The 16,531-nt window shown below is 55.5% G+C and overlaps 13 non-coding genes and 1 pseudogene across 13 annotated transcripts; all 14 read right to left on the bottom strand.

Moving 5' to 3' along the window:
- Positions 1 to 157: 157 nt before the first annotated feature.
- On the bottom strand, positions 158 to 276 carry LOC146227342 (U5 spliceosomal RNA). Its single transcript, XR_014750607.1, has one exon. It is a non-coding gene; the product is annotated as a U5 spliceosomal RNA (small nuclear RNA).
- Positions 277 to 785: 509 nt separating this feature from the next.
- LOC146227341 (U2 spliceosomal RNA) lies at positions 786 to 976 on the bottom strand. The gene has a single exon (XR_014750675.1). It is a non-coding gene; the product is annotated as a U2 spliceosomal RNA (small nuclear RNA).
- Positions 977 to 1,675: 699 nt separating this feature from the next.
- Positions 1,676 to 1,794, bottom strand: LOC146227340 (U5 spliceosomal RNA). Its single transcript, XR_014750606.1, has one exon. It is a non-coding gene; the product is annotated as a U5 spliceosomal RNA (small nuclear RNA).
- A 522-nt stretch (positions 1,795 to 2,316) lies between these two features.
- On the bottom strand, positions 2,317 to 2,507 carry LOC146227339 (U2 spliceosomal RNA). The gene has a single exon (XR_014750674.1). It is a non-coding gene; the product is annotated as a U2 spliceosomal RNA (small nuclear RNA).
- Positions 2,508 to 3,206: 699 nt separating this feature from the next.
- On the bottom strand, positions 3,207 to 3,325 carry LOC146227338 (U5 spliceosomal RNA). Its single transcript, XR_014750605.1, has one exon. It is a non-coding gene; the product is annotated as a U5 spliceosomal RNA (small nuclear RNA).
- Positions 3,326 to 3,833: 508 nt separating this feature from the next.
- On the bottom strand, positions 3,834 to 4,010 carry LOC146227337 (U2 spliceosomal RNA; annotated as a pseudogene).
- Positions 4,011 to 11,067: 7,057 nt separating this feature from the next.
- Positions 11,068 to 11,186, bottom strand: LOC146227336 (U5 spliceosomal RNA). The gene has a single exon (XR_014750603.1). It is a non-coding gene; the product is annotated as a U5 spliceosomal RNA (small nuclear RNA).
- A 511-nt stretch (positions 11,187 to 11,697) lies between these two features.
- LOC146227335 (U2 spliceosomal RNA) lies at positions 11,698 to 11,888 on the bottom strand. The gene has a single exon (XR_014750673.1). It is a non-coding gene; the product is annotated as a U2 spliceosomal RNA (small nuclear RNA).
- Positions 11,889 to 12,587: 699 nt separating this feature from the next.
- On the bottom strand, positions 12,588 to 12,706 carry LOC146227334 (U5 spliceosomal RNA). Its single transcript, XR_014750602.1, has one exon. It is a non-coding gene; the product is annotated as a U5 spliceosomal RNA (small nuclear RNA).
- A 508-nt stretch (positions 12,707 to 13,214) lies between these two features.
- On the bottom strand, positions 13,215 to 13,405 carry LOC146227333 (U2 spliceosomal RNA). The gene has a single exon (XR_014750672.1). It is a non-coding gene; the product is annotated as a U2 spliceosomal RNA (small nuclear RNA).
- A 699-nt stretch (positions 13,406 to 14,104) lies between these two features.
- Positions 14,105 to 14,223, bottom strand: LOC146227332 (U5 spliceosomal RNA). The gene has a single exon (XR_014750601.1). It is a non-coding gene; the product is annotated as a U5 spliceosomal RNA (small nuclear RNA).
- Positions 14,224 to 14,731: 508 nt separating this feature from the next.
- On the bottom strand, positions 14,732 to 14,922 carry LOC146227331 (U2 spliceosomal RNA). The gene has a single exon (XR_014750671.1). It is a non-coding gene; the product is annotated as a U2 spliceosomal RNA (small nuclear RNA).
- Positions 14,923 to 15,621: 699 nt separating this feature from the next.
- LOC146227330 (U5 spliceosomal RNA) lies at positions 15,622 to 15,740 on the bottom strand. The gene has a single exon (XR_014750600.1). It is a non-coding gene; the product is annotated as a U5 spliceosomal RNA (small nuclear RNA).
- A 508-nt stretch (positions 15,741 to 16,248) lies between these two features.
- On the bottom strand, positions 16,249 to 16,439 carry LOC146227329 (U2 spliceosomal RNA). Its single transcript, XR_014750669.1, has one exon. It is a non-coding gene; the product is annotated as a U2 spliceosomal RNA (small nuclear RNA).
- Positions 16,440 to 16,531: the final 92 nt, after the last annotated feature.

Raw genomic sequence — 16,531 nt, 5'->3', positions numbered from 1 at the left:
ACCAAAAGGCCAAGGGATCGGGATTAAGCAGAGGAAAAAGGAAGACAAAAAGACCTGCACGCACGCACGCACGCACGCACCCACCCACCCACCCACCCACCCAGCCACCCAACGCTAACCTTACCCTGCTTTTTTTCCTCACAAATCCATCAGGCTCTGCCCTCCCTCGGGCAAAGCCGACCAAAAATACCACGTCCCGCTCGTCGGCGCTCCCCTCCACGGAAGTCTTTAGTAAAAGGCGAAAGGCTTGTGCGTGCTGAAGGGGAGCCAGAGTGACCGTTTTTTTTGAAACCGCCCAAACGGCCCGCTCCCGACCCCTCCGTTGGCCCTGGCTCGCTCGTCCGCGGCGGCGTCCTTCCTTTCCGGGAAAAGGCGTGGAAACGCCACCGGCCGCAAAGGGGCTTTCACTCTCTCTCTCTTTCACTCTCTCTCTTTCACTCTCTCTCTTTCACTGTCTCTCTTTCACTCTCTCTCTCTTTCACTCTCACTCACTCACTCACTCACTCACTCACTCACTCACTGTCTCCCCCATTTCAAGTCACTCACCTCACTTCAGGTTTTTTTTTTTTTTTTTTTTTTTTATATCTAAAAGGGCGGGAAAACGCCGCCGGCCGACGGGGCTCCGCCGCCTCCGCCGCCTCCGCCGCCGCGCGTCAAACCCCTTTTTTCACCTCATCGCCACAAAAACCCAAGCCCCAACCCCAAAAACCCCAGCCCCAACCCCAAAAACCCCAGCCCCAACCCCAATCGCTCACTCCCTCGTTTTTTCCCTTTGACACGCTTAGAAAGAGTGCACCCTTCCCGGAGGCGCTGCAATACCGGGGCGATGCGCGGAGCGGACGGAGCGAGCCCCTGTTCCGACTCCCTGTGGCAAAAATCCGTTTAATATGTTGTCCTCGCATGGAGGACGTATCAGATATTAAACTGATAAGAACAGATACTACACTTGATCTTAGCCAAAAGGCCGAGAAGCGATGACCCGCACTGCTCCGCGCCCCCCGCGCGCGGGGCCTCCGTGCGCCGGCCGGGACGTTTGGGCGCCGGCCGCTCTGGCGACCGCCGGACCGAGAACGGCCCCGACGACGGAAGCCAAAAGGAAACGCCGACGCCGCAGGGGAAGAAGAAGAAGCGGCGGCGGCGGGGACCGAGAAGACGGCAGCTAAAAGCAAAGGCCAAGCGGGCCACGGAGGAAGAAGCAGGGACCAAGAGGAAGCAGGGACCAAGAGGAAGCAGGGACCAAGAGGAAGCAGGGACCAAGAGGAAGCAGGGACCAAGAGGAAGCAGGGACCAAGAGGAAGCAGGGACCAAGAGGACCAAGAAGAAGCAGGGACCAAGAGGAAGCAGGGACCAAGAGGAAGCAGGGACCAAGAGGAAGCAGGGACCAAGAGGACCAAGAAGAAGCAGGGACCAAGAGGAAGCAGGGACCAAGAGGAAGCAGGGACCAAGAGGACCAAGAAGAAGCAGGGACCAAGAGGAAGCAGGGACCAAGAGGCCCAGCGGGCCACGGAAGGAGCAGGGACCAAAAGGCCAAGGGATCGGGATTAAGCAGAGGAAAAAGGAAGACAAAAAGACCTGCACGCACGCACGCACGCACGCACCCACCCACCCACCCACCCACCCAGCCACCCAACGCTAACCTTACCCTGCTTTTTTTCCTCACAAATCCATCAGGCTCTGCCCTCCCTCGGGCAAAGCCGACCAAAAATACCACGTCCCGCTCGTCGGCGCTCCCCTCCACGGAAGTCTTTAGTAAAAGGCGAAAGGCTTGTGCGTGCTGAAGGGGAGCCAGAGTGACCGTTTTTTTTGAAACCGCCCAAACGGCCCGCTCCCGACCCCTCCGTTGGCCCTGGCTCGCTCGTCCGCGGCGGCGTCCTTCCTTTCCGGGAAAAGGCGTGGAAACGCCACCGGCCGCAAAGGGGCTTTCACTCTCTCTCTCTTTCACTCTCTCTCTTTCACTCTCTCTCTTTCACTGTCTCTCTTTCACTCTCTCTCTCTTTCACTCTCACTCACTCACTCACTCACTCACTCACTCACTCACTCACTCACTCACTGTCTCCCCCATTTCAAGTCACTCACCTCACTTCAGGTTTTTTTTTTTTTTTTTTTTTTTTTATATCTAAAAGGGCGGGAAAACGCCGCCGGCCGACGGGGCTCCGCCGCCTCCGCCGCCTCCGCCGCCGCGCGTCAAACCCCTTTTTTCACCTCATCGCCACAAAAACCCAAGCCCCAACCCCAAAAACCCCAGCCCCAACCCCAAAAACCCCAGCCCCAACCCCAATCGCTCACTCCCTCGTTTTTTCCCTTTGACACGCTTAGAAAGAGTGCACCCTTCCCGGAGGCGCTGCAATACCGGGGCGATGCGCGGAGCGGACGGAGCGAGCCCCTGTTCCGACTCCCTGTGGCAAAAATCCGTTTAATATGTTGTCCTCGCATGGAGGACGTATCAGATATTAAACTGATAAGAACAGATACTACACTTGATCTTAGCCAAAAGGCCGAGAAGCGATGACCCGCACTGCTCCGCGCCCCCCGCGCGCGGGGCCTCCGTGCGCCGGCCGGGACGTTTGGGCGCCGGCCGCTCTGGCGACCGCCGGACCGAGAACGGCCCCGACGACGGAAGCCAAAAGGAAACGCCGACGCCGCAGGGGAAGAAGAAGAAGCGGCGGCGGCGGGGACCGAGAAGACGGCAGCTAAAAGCAAAGGCCAAGCGGGCCACGGAGGAAGAAGCAGGGACCAAGAGGAAGCAGGGACCAAGAGGAAGCAGGGACCAAGAGGAAGCAGGGACCAAGAGGAAGCAGGGACCAAGAGGAAGCAGGGACCAAGAGGAAGCAGGGACCAAGAGGACCAAGAAGAAGCAGGGACCAAGAGGAAGCAGGGACCAAGAGGAAGCAGGGACCAAGAGGAAGCAGGGACCAAGAGGACCAAGAAGAAGCAGGGACCAAGAGGAAGCAGGGACCAAGAGGAAGCAGGGACCAAGAGGACCAAGAAGAAGCAGGGACCAAGAGGAAGCAGGGACCAAGAGGCCCAGCGGGCCACGGAAGGAGCAGGGACCAAAAGGCCAAGGGATCGGGATTAAGCAGAGGAAAAAGGAAGACAAAAAGACCTGCACGCACGCACGCACGCACGCACCCACCCACCCACCCACCCACCCAGCCACCCAACGCTAACCTTACCCTGCTTTTTTTCCTCACAAATCCATCAGGCTCTGCCCTCCCTCGGGCAAAGCCGACCAAAAATACCACGTCCCGCTCGTCGGCGCTCCCCTCCACGGAAGTCTTTAGTAAAAGGCGAAAGGCTTGTGCGTGCTGAAGGGGAGCCAGAGTGACCGTTTTTTTGAAACCGCCCAAACGGCCCGCTCCCGACCCCTCCGTTGGCCCTGGCTCGCTCGTCCGCGGCGGCGTCCTTCCTTTCCGGGAAAAGGCGTGGAAACGCCACCGGCCGCAAAGGGGCTTTCACTCTCTCTCTCTTTCACTCTCTCTCTTTCACTCTCTCTCTTTCACTGTCTCTCTTTCACTCTCTCTCTCTTTCACTCTCACTCACTCACTCACTCACTCACTCACTCACTCACTGTCTCCCCCATTTCAAGTCACTCACCTCACTTCAGGTTTTTTTTTTTTTTTTTTTTTTTTATATCTAAAAGGGCGGGAAAACGCCGCCGGCCGACGGGGCTCCGCCGCCTCCGCCGCCTCCGCCGCCGCGCGTCAAACCCCTTTTTTCACCTCATCGCCACAAAAACCCAAGCCCCAACCCCAAAAACCCCAGCCCCAACCCCAAAAACCCCAGCCCCAACCCCAATCGCTCACTCCCTCGTTTTTTCCCTTTGACACGCTTAGAAAGAGTGCACCCTTCCCGGAGGCGCTGCAATACCGGGGCGATGCGCGGAGCGGACGGAGCGAGCCCCTGTTCCGACTCCCTGTGGCAAAAATCCGTTTAATATGTTGTCCTCGCATGGAGGACGTATCAGATATTAAACTGATAAGAACAGATTTTTTTCTTTTGAAAGAATTTATTGATCATTTGCAGCAAGACAGAGCGTTAAAAACACATTTCAAAATTTTAGCATTTACCAATTAGCATGTCTTAAAACACTTTAAAAGGCATACATTTGGATAAAAGACACATGTGCTCGATCAAATTTTAAAAGTATGTATGTTAAAAGACAATACTTAAAACAAGACAATACTTTAAAACACAGTGTTATAAAAGCCATAAAAAGTGTCACATCAATACGGGGTTAAGACATGTTTGAGAAATGTGTGTAAAAGTTTTAAAAGTCTCTGTTGTGCAATGATAGGGGGGCTCGGAGTCCATGAACGGGGCCGATTCCTCCCGCTCCACCGAACCGGTCACCGCTCCGTTTCACCTCTGGGGCCCAGCGGAGATCCTCGACCACGGCAGCCATTCCGGCGCAGTCAGGCCGCGGCCGCCCGGACCACTTCACGTGGGTGGGGGCCCCTTCCGAATGGCGCGTGGGACGTACCACCCTAGGGTCCCTGTAGCCAGCATCGCCACTGCCTGGGTGGCCGTCTCCACGCGCTTCCCCACCAGCAGGTTTCTGGAGGTCCAAAGTGCCTCCTTGTAGCATGTCAGGGTGAGCCAGAGCTGGCGGAATTGTCCCGATGGTATGGGTCTCTGACTCACCCCGTAGAGCACCAGCTGTGCTGTTAGGACCTCCCCTGCCGGCAGGCTCGGGGTTATCAGGGGCCCCGCTTGGATCCACAGGTCCCGGGCGGCCCTGCACTCCCAGAGCAGGTGCCGCACGGTCTCGTCTCCGCCACAACTCGGCCGTGGGCACCTCGATGTTCGTCCCATGCCCCGGGAGTGCATGACGGCTCTGACCGGGAGGATCTCATGGGCCACCATCCAGTTGAGGTCGCGGTGCCGGTTCAGCAGAGCAGGATGGGCCACGTTGCGCCAAACCGTGGAGGGCTCGCCTAGCGCGAGCCCGCGCACTGGACTCACGGGCTCCCCTTCCTGCACAACAGAGAGAATAAAACGGTGATTAGTTAAAACTCGCTCTGTCTGCTGTTCAAGATTAAAATCTTTCAAAAACTTCTTTAAAACTGAGTAGGCCGGTGGGAGGTCGAAGGCCACCGGCACTCTCAGGTCGATGGGGAGGAGCCTCAGTGCTCGCAGGTACCCGCCCATCCAGAATTTTACCAGCAGGCCCGTCTTGGTGTCCTTGCTCGCCAGGCCCACGTGGAGGGCGGTGTACCTGCTTGTTAGAAATAAAGCAAAGTTGGGGAGGCTCCTCCCCCCATTAAAAAGGCTGCGCTTCATGACCTCTCTTTTCAGCCTTTCCCACTTGGACTTCCAAACGAAATAAAAGACCAAGCGGTCCAAGGCTAAAAGCACTTTTCTTGGGGGGATAAAAACAGCTGAAACCAATAAGAACAGGGGTAAAATCACAGTTTTTATGATTAAAATGCGTCCTTCGATGGTCAAGTCGCGTAGTCCCCAGAAAGCCAGTCGTTGCCTAGTCTTCCCCAGTAGACCACCCCAGTTCCCGCTGCCTAGCCCTAACCGGTCGAATTTAACCCCTAGAACCCTCAAGTCTGTTTGTGTGGTGAGTGGCAGTCCTGTCAAGTCCTGTGTGCGCCAGGGGCCGTGAAACTGGGCCTCTGTCTTGTTTCTGTTCAGTTTGGCCCCTGACGCCAGTCCGAACCAGTCAGTCCTGTCCAGAGTCCTGTCGATGGAGGGTCGGTCGGTGCATAAAACATTGACGTCGTCCATATATAAAACGCATGTGGCTGAGAGTCCCCCGCTCCCCGGGACTCCCAGCCCAGTGATCCGTTGGTCCCTTCTCAACACCTGCGCCAAGGGTTCGATGCAGGAGACAAAGAGAAGGGGAGATAACGGACAACCCTGACGGACGCCGCAGTGGACATTGACTGCGTTTGTGAGTTTCCCGTTAACCATAAATCTACTGTGTATACCCCTATACAACAGGCCCACCCACGCTATAAACCTGTCCGGATAGCCCATTTTTTGCAGTACCTGAAACAGGTACTGGTGCGAGACCCGATCAAAAGCTTTTTCGAAATCTAAGTTAAGTACTGCTAAACGAATGTTTCTGTCTCTCGCAAGACAGATGGCGTCTCTAATCAGTACGAGGCTGTCGGTGATCTTCCTTCCCGGGATGGCGCAGGTTTGATCCGGGTGGATCACTGAGCCTAAAACCGTGGACATCCTGTTGGCTAAAAGTTTGCTAAAAAGTTTCAAATCAAAATTTAAAAGCGTGATGGGTCTCCAGTTCTTCAGGTCGGTCCTGTCGTCTTTTTTATGGAGTAATGACACTATCCCTACTCTGAAACTGTCCGGAAGTCTGTCGAGGTCCTCTAGGTCTTTAAAAACAGTCAGGAGGTCGTGTGCTAAAATGTCCCAAAAGGTCAGATAAAACTCCAGAGGCAGCCCATCTGCCCCCGGAGACTTCCCTCCCTTAAAACCCTTAACACACCTGTTTAGTTCTTCAATGTTAAAATCCTCCTCTAGTTGGCCCGTGTTTTCGACTGTTTTCTCTAAAAACCCTAAAACCTCTTTCGTTCGCTCCCTTAAAATGTCTTTTTCCCCAAACAGTTCCCCATAAAAGGTCTCTACTACTTTTAAAATGTCATCTGTTTCCTCCATTATTTCTCCTTCCTTGTTTTTAAGTTTTGACATAGTCCCACTCCTGCTTAAAATTTTCTTAAAAAAGTACCTGGTGCACTTTTCTCCTTCTTCCAGATCCCTTTCCTTGCTCCTTAAAATAATCCCCTTGCTTTTTTCCAACGATAAAATAGTCATTTCTTGCTTTACCTCTTTAATCTCGTAGTTAAAATCAATGCCCTGGTTTCTTAGAATAAAATATCTTTCCAAACGTTTCTGCAGTCCCACCATGCGCCTATCTGCTTTCTTTTTCCTGGCTCTCCCTAACTGACTAAAAAAGGCTTTGGTCCTACCCTTCACCATCTCCCACCACTGTGCTCTGGTGTCAAAACAGTCCTGGAGGGTCTGCCAGTCCCTGAACTGCTCCCTGTACTGCCTCGCGGCCTCCTCGTCCTCCAACAGGGAGCAGTTCAGTTTCCACAGACCCTTCCCTACAGTCACACCCGAGGATAGTGAAAGGGTGCAGGACAGCATAGAGTGGTCCGAGAAGAAAACCGGGGTCAATCTAGCATCGGTTGGGGGGGCGTCCCGGGTAAAACAGTAGTCAATGCGAGAGGCTTTGGTGCCGTCATCACTGAACCAGGTGAGGCCCTCCTCTCTGGGATGCAAGGTCTTGAAACAGTCAGTCAGTCTAAAATCCCTAACAGTACTGTTTAAAAGAGTCGATGCCTTGTCTACCTTAAAATCAACCCCTGCACCTCTCCTGTCAGCCCTAGTTAAAACACTGTTAAAATCCCCTGCTAAAATCAGGGGAGCCCTACCTAGCAGGTGGGACTGCAGGTCTTCTAAAAGCGTAAAACGTTCATGCTTATCACTAAAACCATACACATTGATTACTTTAAAATCCTTCCCTAAAAAGGTCAAATTTAGTAAAAGCACCCGTCCATTTCTAAAAGCAGTGCACCCCTTCACCAACACATGTGGATTCCTTATTAAAACCGCCACTCCGTCGTTTTTGTTCTCATTGGAGCCGCTCCAGTAGGAGGGCCCGTGGCTCCACATCTGTTCCCACTTAAAATAGGAGTTTTTAAAAGGCAGTCCACATTCCTGTAATAAAAACACATCGCTTTTCACAGTACTTAAAAATGTTAAAACGGACTGCGCCCTAAAAGTGGTTGTGATACATCTGACATTTATGGTGCTAAAAGTGAGCGCCATTAGAAGGGTAAAAGGGGTTAAAAGGACGTGCATAAGACTAAAAACGTGGGGGGGATCTTACAAGGAGTAAAACAATAAAACAATAAAACAAGTGTTAAGAACATAAAACTATGCTTACCTCCTCGCTCTTCATCTCTTTCTTCTTCTTGGAGGGGCGTTTGGGGAGGCCTGAGCTCTCCTTGGGGGTGGATGCCGTGATGTTCATCGTTAAAAAGGCCACTTGGTTAGGAGAGCTGGAAGGAAATACCCTAGGAGAGGAATCTGACTCTCCAGAGCTCACTTCCGGCCTCCCCTTTTTACTGGCTGGATCGATGTCAGCGGACAGATCTCTATCTCGTTTGCCAAGTAAAAGCTGCCCACACTGCATAGACTCTTCGCTGGCCGCCGAGTCACTGGTGCTGGGAGAGGAGCTGGAGGCTCCTGTCTCCTCAGAGCTCCCAGCCTCCTCTCCCCCGCCCTCTCTCGCTTCCTCGTGCTCGGCGGCCACCTGATTAAAAGGGGTAAAAACAGGGTCCGCCACCACTTCCTCCGCCACTCCCACTTCCTCCGCCTCCTTTTCCGTCTCTCCCTCCGCCCTCTTTTCCTCGGGTCTCTCCTTTGCCACCTCAGGTTCTGCGGGCGCCCTGCTCGCCCGGACCTTGTTGGCGAAGGACTGAGGACAGTCTCTGAACAGGTGGGAGAGCTCGCCGCACAAGTTGCAAGCCCTCCCATTGGGGCACTCCGCGAAGACGTGCCCAATCTCCCGACACTTGCCGCACACCACCTCCTGGCACGCCTCCGCGAGGTGCCCCTGCTTCATGCACTTTCTGCATAACTTTGGCTGTCCCACGTAGTGCACGAAGCCCCTGTTCTCCCCCAACACTATGATTGAGGGTAACTGCCTCAGTCCTTCAAAACCTGTCGAATCTGGAACCTGCTGGATGGGCACCCGCCAAGCTCCGTTCCATATGCCATCCAGATCCTTCACTCTAACTGGAACCCCTTTAACTGTGCAGTACCTTTTCAACCAGACACAGATATCCTCGGGGTTCACAGTCTCATTAAACATCCTGACAATCACCACTTTCAAGGTGTTGTCAGTCAGTTTTTCCACGCGAAACGTTTGGGTCACTTGATCTTTGCTTACTTCGAAACGTGTCCAGAATTCCTTCAGCCCCGCAGCCACGCTGAAACTGACATCGAAGCCCTGCCCGGCAGGCAAGGCCACGATGCAGTTCAGGTCGGCCGGGGTGAACCTGAGCAGTCTCTGCAGCACCTTCCTGGAGAAGTCCAGCCTGGACATCTCCACCTTCACTCCTCCCACCACCTTGAACATAAAACGGACACTGTTGTGCCTCCTCATGCCAGCACGAGCGGCCGACATTTTGGAGGCACGAACAACACTCAACAAAGGTCAATACACTTAGGGGGGGGGGGTGACACAGCGAGAGGTAACGGGGGGGGGGGGGGGGCACACCAACACAACAGGGTAGGGGAAGACACAAACACAGGTCAGGGGGGAGGGGGTAGGGGAGGGGGGGGGTAGGGCGAGGGAATGACTTACAGAACAAAAGTGAGGGGGTGACAAACAGCAACTGGACTATACACAAACCACCACCAAAAACACCTAAATGAAATTTCCAAAAATAAGGGGCTTAAGGGACCGGCTGGGGAAAATTAAACCAAAACACTTAACAAGGACTGAGGACAAACAAAGACCAAGTAACAATTAAATAAATCCAAAAAAACAAAACAAAACAAAAAACAGCCACAAGATGGAGACAAACACTCACAAGACACGGAAAAACACTGACACCAACCAGACAGGACACACCTGCCACCAATCTAGGATTGGCGGCTAGGCTATGCCAACAACACTAACACTCACAAAGGACTAAAAACAAAATACACTTAAGACAACACTTAATAGGCCCAAAAAGGGGGGGGGGGGGGGGACAAGAAAAAGACCAAACAACACTTGACTAAACAAAAGCTAAATAAATAAACGGCCACAAGATGGAGACTCACACTCAACGGAAAAACACTGACAACACCTAAACCAGACACACCTGCCACCAATCAAGCAATTGGTGGCTAGGCTACACCAAACACTACAAAACACAAGACTATAACACCAAAAACAACACTAAAGACAACAAAGTAGGCCCCAAATGGGGGGGGGGGGGACAGACAAAAACAGCTAACAAGCTACACAACCAAAGGGGGAACTATACAGAAAACAGGCTAAAACACAGAAACAAACACAAAACAAGCACAAGACAAGGCCCACAGAGGGACCGGAAAAGTACTGGCCTTGGAGGCACTCACCTGGCCCAGCACTGGGCTGGGCCAGTGGAAGATGGAAAATTCCGGTGAGTGACTCCTCCTCCAGCACTGGCTCCGGCACCCGGCTGTGGACCTGTGAACAAAAGGGAGACAGAAATCTGGGTCAGTGAAAATGCAAATTAACACAAAACACACAAAAATAATTGGACACCAACTGAAAAGGGGTAACGCCCACCGGCCGGTCGATCGCTCTCTAAACCAATCAAACTCAGTATTTGAGCCAAAAGGCCGAGAAGCGATGACCCGCACTGCTCCGCGCCCCCCGCGCGCGGGGCCTCCGTGCGCCGGCCGGGACGTTTGGGCGCCGGCCGCTCTGGCGACCGCCGGACCGAGAACGGCCCCGACGACGGAAGCCAAAAGGAAACGCCGACGCCGCAGGGGAAGAAGAAGAAGCGGCGGCGGCGGGGACCGAGAAGACGGCAGCTAAAAGCAAAGGCCAAGCGGGCCACGGAGGAAGAAGCAGGGACCAAGAGGAAGCAGGGACCAAGAGGAAGCAGGGACCAAGAGGAAGCAGGGACCAAGAGGAAGCAGGGACCAAGAGGAAGCAGGGACCAAGAGGAAGCAGGGACCAAGAGGACCAAGAAGAAGCAGGGACCAAGAGGAAGCAGGGACCAAGAGGAAGCAGGGACCAAGAGGAAGCAGGGACCAAGAGGACCAAGAAGAAGCAGGGACCAAGAGGAAGCAGGGACCAAGAGGAAGCAGGGACCAAGAGGACCAAGAAGAAGCAGGGACCAAGAGGAAGCAGGGACCAAGAGGCCCAGCGGGCCACGGAAGGAGCAGGGACCAAAAGGCCAAGGGATCGGGATTAAGCAGAGGAAAAAGGAAGACAAAAAGACCTGCACGCACGCACGCACGCACGCACCCACCCACCCACCCACCCACCCAGCCACCCAACGCTAACCTTACCCTGCTTTTTTTCCTCACAAATCCATCAGGCTCTGCCCTCCCTCGGGCAAAGCCGACCAAAAATACCACGTCCCGCTCGTCGGCGCTCCCCTCCACGGAAGTCTTTAGTAAAAGGCGAAAGGCTTGTGCGTGCTGAAGGGGAGCCAGAGTGACCGTTTTTTTTGAAACCGCCCAAACGGCCCGCTCCCGACCCCTCCGTTGGCCCTGGCTCGCTCGTCCGCGGCGGCGTCCTTCCTTTCCGGGAAAAGGCGTGGAAACGCCACCGGCCGCAAAGGGGCTTTCACTCTCTCTCTCTTTCACTCTCTCTCTTTCACTCTCTCTCTTTCACTGTCTCTCTTTCACTCTCTCTCTCTTTCACTCTCACTCACTCACTCACTCACTCACTCACTCACTCACTGTCTCCCCCATTTCAAGTCACTCACCTCACTTCAGGTTTTTTTTTTTTTTTTTTTTTTTTTTATATCTAAAAGGGCGGGAAAACGCCGCCGGCCGACGGGGCTCCGCCGCCTCCGCCGCCTCCGCCGCCGCGCGTCAAACCCCTTTTTTCACCTCATCGCCACAAAAACCCAAGCCCCAACCCCAAAAACCCCAGCCCCAACCCCAAAAACCCCAGCCCCAACCCCAATCGCTCACTCCCTCGTTTTTTCCCTTTGACACGCTTAGAAAGAGTGCACCCTTCCCGGAGGCGCTGCAATACCGGGGCGATGCGCGGAGCGGACGGAGCGAGCCCCTGTTCCGACTCCCTGTGGCAAAAATCCGTTTAATATGTTGTCCTCGCATGGAGGACGTATCAGATATTAAACTGATAAGAACAGATACTACACTTGATCTTAGCCAAAAGGCCGAGAAGCGATGACCCGCACTGCTCCGCGCCCCCCGCGCGCGGGGCCTCCGTGCGCCGGCCGGGACGTTTGGGCGCCGGCCGCTCTGGCGACCGCCGGACCGAGAACGGCCCCGACGACGGAAGCCAAAAGGAAACGCCGACGCCGCAGGGGAAGAAGAAGAAGCGGCGGCGGCGGGGACCGAGAAGACGGCAGCTAAAAGCAAAGGCCAAGCGGGCCACGGAGGAAGAAGCAGGGACCAAGAGGAAGCAGGGACCAAGAGGAAGCAGGGACCAAGAGGAAGCAGGGACCAAGAGGAAGCAGGGACCAAGAGGAAGCAGGGACCAAGAGGAAGCAGGGACCAAGAGGACCAAGAAGAAGCAGGGACCAAGAGGAAGCAGGGACCAAGAGGAAGCAGGGACCAAGAGGAAGCAGGGACCAAGAGGACCAAGAAGAAGCAGGGACCAAGAGGAAGCAGGGACCAAGAGGAAGCAGGGACCAAGAGGACCAAGAAGAAGCAGGGACCAAGAGGAAGCAGGGACCAAGAGGCCCAGCGGGCCACGGAAGGAGCAGGGACCAAAAGGCCAAGGGATCGGGATTAAGCAGAGGAAAAAGGAAGACAAAAAGACCTGCACGCACGCACGCACGCACGCACCCACCCACCCACCCACCCACCCAGCCACCCAACGCTAACCTTACCCTGCTTTTTTTCCTCACAAATCCATCAGGCTCTGCCCTCCCTCGGGCAAAGCCGACCAAAAATACCACGTCCCGCTCGTCGGCGCTCCCCTCCACGGAAGTCTTTAGTAAAAGGCGAAAGGCTTGTGCGTGCTGAAGGGGAGCCAGAGTGACCGTTTTTTTTGAAACCGCCCAAACGGCCCGCTCCCGACCCCTCCGTTGGCCCTGGCTCGCTCGTCCGCGGCGGCGTCCTTCCTTTCCGGGAAAAGGCGTGGAAACGCCACCGGCCGCAAAGGGGCTTTCACTCTCTCTCTCTTTCACTCTCTCTCTTTCACTCTCTCTCTTTCACTGTCTCTCTTTCACTCTCTCTCTCTTTCACTCTCACTCACTCACTCACTCACTCACTCACTCACTCACTGTCTCCCCCATTTCAAGTCACTCACCTCACTTCAGGTTTTTTTTTTTTTTTTTTTTTTTATATCTAAAAGGGCGGGAAAACGCCGCCGGCCGACGGGGCTCCGCCGCCTCCGCCGCCTCCGCCGCCGCGCGTCAAACCCCTTTTTTCACCTCATCGCCACAAAAACCCAAGCCCCAACCCCAAAAACCCCAGCCCCAACCCCAAAAACCCCAGCCCCAACCCCAATCGCTCACTCCCTCGTTTTTTCCCTTTGACACGCTTAGAAAGAGTGCACCCTTCCCGGAGGCGCTGCAATACCGGGGCGATGCGCGGAGCGGACGGAGCGAGCCCCTGTTCCGACTCCCTGTGGCAAAAATCCGTTTAATATGTTGTCCTCGCATGGAGGACGTATCAGATATTAAACTGATAAGAACAGATACTACACTTGATCTTAGCCAAAAGGCCGAGAAGCGATGACCCGCACTGCTCCGCGCCCCCCGCGCGCGGGGCCTCCGTGCGCCGGCCGGGACGTTTGGGCGCCGGCCGCTCTGGCGACCGCCGGACCGAGAACGGCCCCGACGACGGAAGCCAAAAGGAAACGCCGACGCCGCAGGGGAAGAAGAAGAAGCGGCGGCGGCGGGGACCGAGAAGACGGCAGCTAAAAGCAAAGGCCAAGCGGGCCACGGAGGAAGAAGCAGGGACCAAGAGGAAGCAGGGACCAAGAGGAAGCAGGGACCAAGAGGAAGCAGGGACCAAGAGGAAGCAGGGACCAAGAGGAAGCAGGGACCAAGAGGAAGCAGGGACCAAGAGGACCAAGAAGAAGCAGGGACCAAGAGGAAGCAGGGACCAAGAGGAAGCAGGGACCAAGAGGAAGCAGGGACCAAGAGGACCAAGAAGAAGCAGGGACCAAGAGGAAGCAGGGACCAAGAGGAAGCAGGGACCAAGAGGACCAAGAAGAAGCAGGGACCAAGAGGAAGCAGGGACCAAGAGGCCCAGCGGGCCACGGAAGGAGCAGGGACCAAAAGGCCAAGGGATCGGGATTAAGCAGAGGAAAAAGGAAGACAAAAAGACCTGCACGCACGCACGCACGCACGCACCCACCCACCCACCCACCCACCCAGCCACCCAACGCTAACCTTACCCTGCTTTTTTTCCTCACAAATCCATCAGGCTCTGCCCTCCCTCGGGCAAAGCCGACCAAAAATACCACGTCCCGCTCGTCGGCGCTCCCCTCCACGGAAGTCTTTAGTAAAAGGCGAAAGGCTTGTGCGTGCTGAAGGGGAGCCAGAGTGACCGTTTTTTTTGAAACCGCCCAAACGGCCCGCTCCCGACCCCTCCGTTGGCCCTGGCTCGCTCGTCCGCGGCGGCGTCCTTCCTTTCCGGGAAAAGGCGTGGAAACGCCACCGGCCGCAAAGGGGCTTTCACTCTCTCTCTCTTTCACTCTCTCTCTTTCACTCTCTCTCTTTCACTGTCTCTCTTTCACTCTCTCTCTCTTTCACTCTCACTCACTCACTCACTCACTCACTCACTCACTCACTGTCTCCCCCATTTCAAGTCACTCACCTCACTTCAGGTTTTTTTTTTTTTTTTTTTTTTTATATCTAAAAGGGCGGGAAAACGCCGCCGGCCGACGGGGCTCCGCCGCCTCCGCCGCCTCCGCCGCCGCGCGTCAAACCCCTTTTTTCACCTCATCGCCACAAAAACCCAAGCCCCAACCCCAAAAACCCCAGCCCCAACCCCAAAAACCCCAGCCCCAACCCCAATCGCTCACTCCCTCGTTTTTTCCCTTTGACACGCTTAGAAAGAGTGCACCCTTCCCGGAGGCGCTGCAATACCGGGGCGATGCGCGGAGCGGACGGAGCGAGCCCCTGTTCCGACTCCCTGTGGCAAAAATCCGTTTAATATGTTGTCCTCGCATGGAGGACGTATCAGATATTAAACTGATAAGAACAGATACTACACTTGATCTTAGCCAAAAGGCCGAGAAGCGATGACCCGCACTGCTCCGCGCCCCCCGCGCGCGGGGCCTCCGTGCGCCGGCCGGGACGTTTGGGCGCCGGCCGCTCTGGCGACCGCCGGACCGAGAACGGCCCCGACGACGGAAGCCAAAAGGAAACGCCGACGCCGCAGGGGAAGAAGAAGAAGCGGCGGCGGCGGGGACCGAGAAGACGGCAGCTAAAAGCAAAGGCCAAGCGGGCCACGGAGGAAGAAGCAGGGACCAAGAGGAAGCAGGGACCAAGAGGAAGCAGGGACCAAGAGGAAGCAGGGACCAAGAGGAAGCAGGGACCAAGAGGAAGCAGGGACCAAGAGGAAGCAGGGACCAAGAGGACCAAGAAGAAGCAGGGACCAAGAGGAAGCAGGGACCAAGAGGAAGCAGGGACCAAGAGGAAGCAGGGACCAAGAGGACCAAGAAGAAGCAGGGACCAAGAGGAAGCAGGGACCAAGAGGAAGCAGGGACCAAGAGGACCAAGAAGAAGCAGGGACCAAGAGGAAGCAGGGACCAAGAGGCCCAGCGGGCCACGGAAGGAGCAGGGACCAAAAGGCCAAGGGATCGGGATTAAGCAGAGGAAAAAGGAAGACAAAAAGACCTGCACGCACGCACGCACGCACGCACCCACCCACCCACCCACCCACCCAGCCACCCAACGCTAACCTTACCCTGCTTTTTTTCCTCACAAATCCATCAGGCTCTGCCCTCCCTCGGGCAAAGCCGACCAAAAATACCACGTCCCGCTCGTCGGCGCTCCCCTCCACGGAAGTCTTTAGTAAAAGGCGAAAGGCTTGTGCGTGCTGAAGGGGAGCCAGAGTGACCGTTTTTTTTGAAACCGCCCAAACGGCCCGCTCCCGACCCCTCCGTTGGCCCTGGCTCGCTCGTCCGCGGCGGCGTCCTTCCTTTCCGGGAAAAGGCGTGGAAACGCCACCGGCCGCAAAGGGGCTTTCACTCTCTCTCTCTTTCACTCTCTCTCTTTCACTCTCTCTCTTTCACTGTCTCTCTTTCACTCTCTCTCTCTTTCACTCTCACTCACTCACTCACTCACTCACTCACTCACTCACTGTCTCCCCCATTTCAAGTCACTCACCTCACTTCAGGTTTTTTTTTTTTTTTTTTTTTTTATATCTAAAAGGGCGGGAAAACGCCGCCGGCCGACGGGGCTCCGCCGCCTCCGCCGCCTCCGCCGCCGCGCGTCAAACCCCTTTTTTCACCTCATCGCCACAAAAACCCAAGCCCCAACCCCAAAAACCCCAGCCCCAACCCCAAAAACCCCAGCCCCAACCCCAATCGCTCACTCCCTCGTTTTTTCCCTTTGACACGCTTAGAAAGAGTGCACCCTTCCCGGAGGCGCTGCAATACCGGGGCGATGCGCGGAGCGGACGGAGCGAGCCCCTGTTCCGACTCCCTGTGGCAAAAATCCGTTTAATATGTTGTCCTCGCATGGAGGACGTATCAGATATTAAACTGATAAGAACAGATACTACACTTGATCTTAGCCAAAAGGCCGAGAAGCGATGACCCGCACTGCTCCGCGCCCCCCGCGCGCGGGGCCTCCGTGCGCCGGCCGGGACGTTTGGGCGCCGGCCGCTCTGGCGACCGCCGGACCGA

The sequence above is a fragment of the Hypomesus nipponensis genome, chromosome 25, assembly GCF_054491055.1.
Source record: "Hypomesus nipponensis isolate SF chromosome 25, ASM5449105v1, whole genome shotgun sequence".
Taxonomy (NCBI): Eukaryota; Metazoa; Chordata; class Actinopteri; order Osmeriformes; family Osmeridae; genus Hypomesus; species Hypomesus nipponensis.
Note: the sequence above shows the minus strand (reverse complement) of the source record. Positions and strands in the feature narration are given on the sequence as shown.